At 42.6% G+C, this 10,420-nt stretch overlaps 1 long non-coding RNA gene across 1 annotated transcript in view; it reads right to left on the bottom strand.

Annotated features, from left to right (window-relative positions):
- The window catches only part of LOC133247215 (uncharacterized), a 53,468-nt gene that overhangs the window by 16,588 nt on the left and 26,460 nt on the right, over nucleotides 1-10,420 (bottom strand). The gene's annotated exons all lie outside the window — the stretch shown is intronic.

The following is a 10,420-nucleotide window of genomic DNA, read 5'->3' as shown; positions in this document are numbered from 1 at the left end:
TCTCATATTAAAGCAAGGGGGCTAAGACTTTGTCCCCTCTCTTGGCAACTAGCCATTAAGAGTGGGTTACCCCCGTCAAGGGGCAGTTGGTGAGGTAGTCCCCCTTTTTATTTTTGGCTGTGCTTGGTCTTTGTGGCTGTGCAGGCTTTCTACAGTTGCAGTGAAAGGGGGCTGCTCTTCATCACAGCGCACGTGCTTCTTATCGTGGTGACTTCTCTTGTTGCGGGGCAACAAGGCTTCAGTAGTTTCAGCACGTGGGCTCAGTAGCTGGGGTTTCCGGGCTCTAGAACATGGGACTCAGTAGTTGTGGTGCATGGGCTTAGTTGCTCCTTGGCATGTAAGAAGTTCCCTGACCAGGGATCGAACCCATGTCCCTTTCATTGGCGGGTGGATTCTTAACCACTGAACCACCAGTGGAGTCCTGAAAGCAATTTTTTGAGAGCAACTTGGCTCTGAGTGGTCAGTCATCAGGACTGCTGTGGTACCTGGGAAATGAGTGTCTCAGTTGCCTGACTGTCCTGCAGGCATTTTTTAGGTGACACATCATAGCATTAACTACAGGGTGATTGTGAGTATGAAATAAATTAACATAGAAAACGCTTGGAACATTACCTGGTGTGAGGTAAGTGCTGAGTAAATGAGAGACATCGTATATTGAGGGTTCACATTAGCATTTTTTTAGCTTTATGTAATTACATACGGTTCACAGAATGGTTTTGCATGGATTTTGCTTCTCTATAAGAAGTGCTTATAGATGTGAGTGAAGCAGACATTCCATCTAAAATGTTTTCTATTAGGAAACAAGCTCAGAGCAGTTACATGACTTGTCTGGTGCCACTGCTAGCAGGAACCTGGTCCTTCCCTGTTTTCAGTTTCTTCCTCCCTATCTTCAACCACAGCTAATTTTTGAAGCCACAAGCACCCATGTGTAGGCTCAGTCTCACCAACCCCAATCTGAGGGCAGACTGAAGGATTTACAATTCCCTGGTCTAACACCCGGATTCAGCAGCAATGATCTTGTGGTTGACTTTGTCCTACCTTGAGCCACGATGACGTTGCAAAGGTGGTCAATGGGATGAACACATCTCACCCAGGGAGGCTGACCAGCTTACTGTAAGAGCCCTTGTGTGTCAGCCTTTACCTTAGTGGATTCTCTGTATAATTGCTTATGTCTGGCCTCCCACTTCAAAGACTTATTTTGTGTTAACTGATGGCAGAGAAAACTTTCAGGGCAAGAGTACACTAAATAAATACAGAAAATACTGATATTTAAGCAAGAATATTGTTTTTTTTAAAAAGTTACCCAAAGTACTCGAATCCCCACTGCAACACATTTCCCCCCCATAGGCAAACAAATCAAACATTTGCTTGGTGAGCATAACATCAGAGCAAAGAGAGCTGGTTGATCTTAAGAATACCTTAGCTAAGATAACTAGGGCATCTTTTTGTCTTCTCTAGGAGTATGGGCCTTAATATTTTTGTCTGGTGACCAGAGCTCCCTCACCCCTAGTTGGAGTTGTATGTGCACTGCTAGTCTTTGTCTCCAGGAGCATCATTTTCCTGTGTTCCATGGTTGACCAACTCCTCTTTTAAGATCACCACATTAATAACCCTAATGAGTTTACAGGAAAGGCTGACTCTAGCCAGATGGCGATTCTGACTCCTTGGAGAGATTTTGTACATTTCTGTGTTTATTTCATAGCTTAACATTCAGAGGGCAGCTCTATACCCTTTTCTTACAGGGGCAACAGAGTGTTTAGAACTCAGGCTTTGAAATTGGGTTGCCCGGGCTATGCCTCAGTTTGCCTTTTGTTAATAGTGTGACCTGGGACCAGTTGCTCTCATTGGATGTGCCTCAGTTTCCCTATCTGCTCAGCGGAGATTATAATAATACAGATTTCACAGGGTTGTTTGAGGATTTAATGAAGAAATCTATATAAAGGACTTAGAACAGCTGGCAAAAAATAATTGCTAATTAAATCTTAATTAATGATGGTGGCGTAGTTTGTAAAGAATCTGCCTGCCAATGCAGGAGAGGCAGCAGATGCGGGTTCAGTCCTTGGGTTGGGAAGACCCCTTGGAGAGGGAAATGGCAGCCCACTCCAGTATGCTTGCTAGGGAAATCCCATGGACAGAGGAGCCTGGTAGGCTACAGTCCAGGGGATCTCAAAATAGCTGGACATGACTGAGTACATAGGCATGCACGGAGAGGGCATTCTGGTTTTCTGGTCTCTTTATCTTATAAACTATTAATCAAAGTGAACATTTATCAAGTGCTTATATAATCCATCAGAGAAGGCAATGGCACCCCACTCCAGTATATAATCCATGCACTGTTATAAGACTCTACCTTGAATGTCATTGTAATCCTTCCAAAATTCAGTCAGATGGAAAACATTTTGAGTCTATTTTATAGATGAGGAAATGGAGATTGAGAAGTGAAAAACCACAAAAAAAGAGGTGGAGCAGATGAGCTGCCGGAAATCAAGATTTTTATCTCTATGTATGCGCTACATACTCTGGTAAATAAACTTCAATATTGTCCCCCATGCAGGAGTCCTTTCCTTGGTCATATGGCGACTCAAACTAGTGGTCTACTGTGCTTCTTCCAGTGTCACAAGGAAAAAAACTAGAACTTTCATGTCACTAGGAAGCTGGAGTTGCCTACTGCTCCATGCCCCTGCTTCTCCAGTTTGTACTGAGCAGTACTATGTGTGTGGCCCCTGTGATTTCAGGCTACCTAATTAGTTAGCGTTTCTTTAACCCTGTGTCACAGTCCTCCAGTAGCAATCGCTATGGAAGTCTTTACCTGCTTCCCACTGCAGTTCCTCAAGATACCATGCTCTACCTGCCCACCTGGACATTCTTCCAACATAGGCAGTCAGGGGCCCCTGTCGAAGCCTTGGTGCCTACCTCTTCTGCCCTCCAAGTGGGAGAATGATCACAGCTCTTGGTCTCCTTTGCATTGCCTGATGGGTATCCTTAACCAGAGAAATCCCGTATTGGTCTTGGAGTGTAATTATAAGAGGTATAATTGGAATTGAACCCATGCTCCTGAATCTACAATCTTCATTGTAGGTGAAGCTGAAAGATGATGGCTAGGGCTAGTTGTTGAGGTGTAGACTTCATGGATAGAAGTAAGGTCTGGCATCTAAGGCTTGAGGTTCCAGCAAGATGCTTCTGCCCAATGTAGTAAAGGATCCTGGGAGCCAAAAGATTAAGCCTCCTTACAACAGAAGAAGCCCAAACTCCAGTGGTGGCATATAAGACTGCATGGTCAGAGAAACAAGAAGTAGGGATTGTGACTGAATTACTTAGGAAGAATTCAGAGGTAGCTGAAAACAGGCCAGAGGGCAAGGAGGTCAAGATAGGTGACAGGGAGATCCAGATGACTCTTTCATTGATCATTGCTCTTTGTAACACACATTTTTCAGATTGGTGGTGCATGGGGTGGGGAGGTTGGAGGAACTTTAAAGGGCCTGTGGCCAGTGGGGTAGGCTCATATTCTTTGTCCTTTACCATCTCGCATCTCCTCATCATAAGTCTTAGGAACACATATGGTTTTGATTAGAGAAAAGGCTCTTCTAGAGCTTCTCATTTTATTAAATTATTGCTGAGTCCTATCACTGAAGAGAGAAGATAGGATTTCCTTTCTGTGATTGACAAAAGCATGTTATGAGGCTCTTGGCCAGCCAGGATTGTGATATCATTCTTGGCTAGCTTTGGATAGTTGGGGCATTCTGTATTGCTATTTTAGCTTCTTCATTGCATTGCCCTTAAAAGCTTCGAATTGTTTCATGTCCATGAATTTTTTTCTATGCTGTCCCTTCTGGAGGTTGTACCCTCCATGCCTTTAAGACACAGCTGGAGTGTTCTCTGACTTTGTGCTTTCTTGTGTTGTGTTCATGCCTCTATTATAATAATAATGTCTGATATTTATTGAATGTTAATTAGCACATTTTTTCTTTTTCTTTTGGTGTGCTCAGTCGTGTCCAACTCTTTGGGGCCCTATGGACTGTAGCCTGACAGACTCCTCTGTCCATGGAATTCTCCAGGCAAGAATATTGGAATGGGTTGCGATTTCCTACTCCAGGGGATCTTGCTGACCCAGGGATCGAACCCTTGACTCCTGCATCTCCTGCACTGACAGGCGGATTCTTTACCACTGCCCCACCTGGGAAACCCACACTTACACATTCAGTTCAGTCAGTTCAGTCGCTCAGTCGTGTCTGACTCTTTGCGACCCCATGAATCGCAGCACCCCAGGCCTCCCTGTCCATCACCAACTCCCGGAGTTCACCCAGACTCACGTCCATCGAGTCAGTGATGCCATCCAGCCATCTCATCCTCTGTCGTCCCCTTCTCCTGCCCCCAATCCCTCCCAGCATCAGAGTCTTTTCCAATGAGTCAACTCTGCACATAAGTGGCCAAAGTCCTGGAGTTTCAGCTTTAGCATCATTCCTTCCAAAGAAATCCCAGGGCTGATCTCCTTCAGAATGGACTAGTTAGATCTCCTTGCAGTCCAAGGGACTCTCAAGAGTCTTCTCCAACACCACAGTTTAAAAGCATCAATTCTTCAGCGCTCAGCTTTCTTCACAGTCCAATTCTCACATCCATACATGACCACTGGAAAAACCATAGCTTTGACTAGATGGACCTTGGTTGGCAAAGTAATGTCTCTGCTTTTCAATATGCTATCACTTACACATTAGGCACAAGTAATTCATGAGCTAAGTATTAATGTTATCTTCATATAACAGAAAAATGAAAATTGAGACTTTAGGTGAGTTAATAATTCTCCCAAGGTAATGTGTGTAAACAAAATTCAAACCCAGATGTCTGACTTCAGAATACAAGTTTTAACCACCATGTGAGCTGTCTGCGGCCCATGTACCCATTCATTCATCCATCTTGCAAATATTCATTGAGAGCTTCCTGTATGCAAAACATCTCTTGGATCTGAAAATACAGCCATTTACAACACAGATAAAATTATAAAATCTCTACCTTCATGGAATTTGCATTCTATTGGAGACTGACAATAAACAAATGTAATGTAATTCCAGGAAGTTATGAGAGCAGTGGAAAAAAAAACACAGAAGAAGAAAATAGAGGACATCAGGGAGTTGCTATTTTAAGTGGCAGAGTGATGGAAACCTGCTCTGCAGAGGGGATCTATGAACAGAGACCTGGCTAAATAACATTATTTTCTGCACCACAAAAAATGTGATCTCTTTTTTAAAGGCACGGCTTGGTTTATTTATGTTTCCCCAACATGCTTCTAGATTTACAGTCCCCAAAAGATGTTTGTATGATGGAAAGAGGAATATGATTATGAACATGAAATGAGGGGCTAGAAAGTCATGTCTGAAGTAGCAAGTGATTAATGAGAGCATTTTCCTGGGGGTTTAATTGGCAGAGGCTGCAGTGAGCCAAGTTTCCTCTTAACTCCTTGTATTTCCAGGCCTGGTGACCTCCTGGCCAAGAGATACACGCTCTCCCTCTCTGCAGTGTTTTCTGTGGCTTGTGTTTTCATTGGCTAAATATATTTCAATCCACAATCCACAGCAGGGAGCCTTGGTCTGCTTTCTTTTCTTACAGGAACTTTATAAACAGGAATGATTGTATCTGACTACTGAATATTCGTGTAACTACCTCCAGCACCAAAGATCTTGAAAGCTGAAATGATCAAAAGGGGACTGAGTTCTGAAACTGTACTTCGCTTGTCAAGCTGGCACATTTGAGATTTAAGTCAGGGATACCTTGGTGATTTTATCACCTCACACCAACTCCTAAGAAGAATCTGCTTTTATTTATGAACGCCAAATAAAGGAGACACAGAGGCACTTGCATTTTCTTGGTAACTGGAAGGGAAGGGAAGGCTTGGATATTCATTCAACTTTTCATTTATATTCTTTGTCTTCTGGATGCTCAGACACTGCAAACAAATAACCAACTCTCTATCCAAACCCATAGAAAAGTTAAAGGGCAACTCTGCAAATGTAGACAGTTTCAGAAAAGTAAACCAAACTTGGATGGACCTAGTGAAATCACACTAGGAGAAAAATAAGAGAACGATTTGCAATTTTCATTTAATTAAACTGTTTTGCATTTCAGCGTCAGTGTATAAACTTCATGCTGAACCTCTGTAGGTTAAAACAGGGTCACAAATGAGCTGGGAAGAGTCCAAGGGCAGAAGGCAAGGGCGAAGGTAGGAAGGAGAGCTACGTGTGACATGTTAAACACTTGCATTGAATTCTCGTGTTGAACTTTGATGTGGTAGCCCTCATGTCAGATGTTGCTGATATTTAGCAAGCACACTTCTAAATATCCTGATCGGTCTTGAAGAACACTCTTTTCCCTTCCTTTTTCTCTTTTCCAACATCACTGCTTTACTGCCCCACATACTGAAACATGCCCAGATGTCGGACTGAAGCTATTCTCAGGCTGTAAAATTAACCAATGTGCCATTGATTAAAACCATTACTTGGAGTCCATCCTGAAGTCGACCTCAGGGAGTTCAAAATAAGTATGTGATTCTCTTTATAGACTGACATGTAAATTATGAATTTGCCTTTTAATGAAAGACACTTAATATTTTATTTCTTAGTCTGGCAAGATAGAATGCCTTCAGGATGAGAAGTGTCACTCCCTACTCCTGAAGCAATGACAGACATTCTTAATCAATCTCTTCTCTCCTTTTCCTGGGTCCCGGTCTTAGGCTCAGATTAATTTACAAAACACTGCTTCAGGCAGCAGCTATCAATTGGTTGGAGTAGGATTGTAATGGAAATCTTTTCACCATCTTCACACTACATGGCATTCTGTTTTACCTTACTGCCGTGCATATGTTACAGCAGATTTTCTCACATGTGTGTGCTTTACCTGAAAACTCATATATTTTAAATTAATAAAAGCATTAATTAAGATAATGAGTGAAGTGAAACTGCATAGTTATTGTTGGTTGGGTGAACCAGTCTTAAAATGCACCATTTAATTTACACCAGAGACCCATGTATTAGAATAGATATCAGCAAAACCTCTTTAATGTTGAGAGGTACCATTATATGGATTTTAGAAAATGATAGCAAACTAGCTTTGGAATTTGGTAAGGGAAATGGATAACTCTAAGATACAAAAATGGTTAAAAAAAAAAAAGCATGTGGGAGGGGGTGGTGCAGAGAGAGGCATGCATGCATGCTAAACTGCTTCACTCATGTCCAACTCTATGCAACCCTATGGACTGTAGCTCACCAGACTCCTCTGTCCATGGGATTCTCCAGGCAAGAATACTGGAGTGGGTTGCCATGCACTCCTCCAGAGAATCTTCCTGACCCAGGGATCGAACCCATGTCTCTTATATCTCCTGCATTGGCAGGTAGGTTCTTTACCACTAGCATCACTGCAGAGAAAGGCATAAGTGACTAAATGAAACAGTTCTTGCCCTTCTCTGAGAGCTGCCCTTCTCTCTCTTTCACACACACACACACACACACACACACACGCAACAGTTTTATTTAGTATTTATGATCATGAAATATGCCTTATTTTATTTGTGCCAACTTGTCTCCAGGTTTTACTGGAAAAGGCAGAGTGGGAAACTTGAAAGTGATTTTGGAATCAAAATCCTTTTGTACCAATCTTGGTGTGCCACTGGTTCTTGCCTGTAGAAGTTGGGAAATTAGTTTACCAAGCAAGAAAGTCTTGCTTTCTTCAGGAAAATGGCTGGCATGGTAATATTTATCTCTCAGGGTTTTTATGAGGTTAAATGAGTGAACTTTTCTGACGACACTTTAAAATTGTCATGTACTGAGAAATATGAGCAATCTTTGATAAATGGTAAGTGGAGTACTTAAAAAATGTGAAACACCCAGTTGGTATCTATTGTTATCCATCAATATGATGATGATCACTTATTTTCAATTTTGAGTTGAAGTTTTAAAATGCAGAGCTTTCTATGTACTGTCAGTATCATTTATATGCAGTGTTACTTAACTTGGGTACTACTTTAGAATATTTCTGCTGCTGCTGCTGCTAACTCACTTCAGTCGTGTCCGACTCTGTGCGACCCCATAGACGGCAGCCCACCAGGCTCCCTCGTCCCTGGGATGCTCCAGGCAGGAACACTGGAGTGGGTTGCCATTTCCTTCTCCAATGCATGAAAGCACAAAGTGAAAGTCAAGTTGCTCAGTCGTGTCTGACCCTTAGCGACCCCATGGACTGCAGCCTACAAGGCTCCTCCATCCATGGGATTTTCCGGGCAAGAGTACTGGAGTGGGGAGCCACTCCCTTCTCCAAGAATATTTCTATTTCCTTTTAATTTTCTGGTTTTTGATAGCTTTATGTACAAATCAATGTAGATTCAACAGCGGCTTTTGTTAGAACTCTACCTGCAAGTGTGAGATGTGTCATGGTCACCACTGGTGGCCATGTAGGGCAGTCGTAGGGGATACTCAGTGTACTTCAGGAAACTAAGCACAGTCCTGTCTTCATGTTTGTCTAAAATTAAATTTGGATTCCAGCTCACTGAATTCCAGTGCTTTTGTGGTTTCAGATCAGATCAGATCAGTCTCTCAGTCATGTCCGACTCTTTGTGACCCCATGAATCGCAGCACACCAGGCCTTCCTGTCAATCACCAACTCCCGGAGTTCACTCAGACTCATGTCCATCGAGTCAGTGATGCCATCCAGCCATCTCATCCTCTGTCGTCCCCTTCTCCTCCTGTCCCCAATCCCTCCCAGCATCAGAGTCCTTTCCAATGAGTCAACTCTTCGCATGAGGTGGCCAAAGTACTGGGGTTTCAGCCTTAGCATCATTCCCTCCAAAGAAATCCCAGGGCTGATCTCCTTCAGAATGGACTGGTTGGATCTCCTTGAAGTCCAAGGGACTCTCAAGAGTCTTCTACAAAACCGCAGTTCAAAAGCATCAATTCTTTGGCACTTAGCCTTCTTCACAGTCCAACTCTCACATCCATACATGACCACGGGAAAAACCATAGCCTTGACTAGACGAACCTTTGTTGGCAAAGTAATGTCTCTGCTTTTGAATATGCTGTCTAGGTTGGTCATAACTTTCCTTCCAAGGAGTAAGCATCTTTTAATTTCATGGCGGCAATCACCATCTGCAGTGATTTTGGAGCCCCCCCCAAAAAAAGTCTGACACTGTTTCCACTGTTTCCCCATCTATTTCCCATGAAGTGGTGGGACTGGATGCCATGATCTTCGTTTTCTGAATGTTGAGCTTTAAGCCAACTTTTTCACTCTCCACTTTCACTTTCATCAAGAGGCTTTTGAGTTCCTCTTCACTTTCTGCCAGAAGGGTGGTGTCATCTGCATATCTGAGGTTATTGATATTTCTCCTGGCAATCTTGATTCCAGCTTGTGTTTCTTCCAGTCCAGTGTTTCTCATGATGTACTCTACATATAAGTTAAATAAACAGGGTGACAATATACAGGCTTGATGAACTCCTTTTCCTATTTGGAACCAGTCTGTTGTTCTATGTCCAGTTCTAACTGTTGCTTCCTGACCTGCATACAGATTTCTCAAGAGGCAGATCAGGTGGTCTGGTATTCCCTACTCTTTCAGAATTTCCCACAGTTTATTGTGTTCCACACAGTCAAAGGCTTTGGCATAGTCAATAAAGCAGAAATAGATGTTTTTCTGGAACTCTCTTGCTTTTTCGATGATCCAGCAGATGTTGGCAATTTGATCTCTGGTTCCTCTGCTTTTCCTAAAACCAGCTTGAACATTAGGAAGTTCACGGTTCACATATTGCTGAAGCCTGGCTTGGAGAATTTTGAGCATTACTTTACTAGTGTGTGAGATGAGTGCAATTGTACGGTAGTTTGAGCATTCTTTGGCATTGCCTTTCTTTGGGATTGGAATGAAAACTGACCTTTTCCAGTCCTGTGGCCACTGCTGAGTTTTCCAAATTTGCTGGCATATTGAGTGCAGCACTTTCACAGCATCATCTTTCAGGATTTGAAAGACCTCAACTGGAATGCCATCACCTCCACTAGCTTTGTTTGTAGTGATGCTTTCTAAGGCCCACTTGACTTCACATTCCAGGATGTCTGGCTCTAGGTCAGTGATCACACCATCGTGATTATCTTGGTCGTGAAGATCTTTTTTGTACAGTTCTTCTGTGTATTCTTGCCATCTCTTCTTAATATCTTCTGCTTCTGTTAGGTCCATACCATTTCTGTCCTTTATCGAGCCAATCTTTGCATGAAATGTTCCTTTGGTATCTCAGATTTTCTTGAAGAGATCCCTAGTCTTTCCCATTCTGTTGTTTTCCTCTATTTCTTTGCATTGATTGCTGAAGAAGGCTTTCTTATCTCTTCTTGCTATTCTTTGGAACTCTGCATTCAGATGTTTATATCTTTCTTTTTCTCCTTTGCTTTTCACTCCTCTTCTTTT

This window comes from Bos javanicus, chromosome 5 (assembly GCF_032452875.1).
Source record: "Bos javanicus breed banteng chromosome 5, ARS-OSU_banteng_1.0, whole genome shotgun sequence".
In the NCBI taxonomy this organism is placed as follows: Eukaryota; Metazoa; Chordata; class Mammalia; order Artiodactyla; family Bovidae; genus Bos; species Bos javanicus.
Note: the sequence above shows the minus strand (reverse complement) of the source record. Positions and strands in the feature narration are given on the sequence as shown.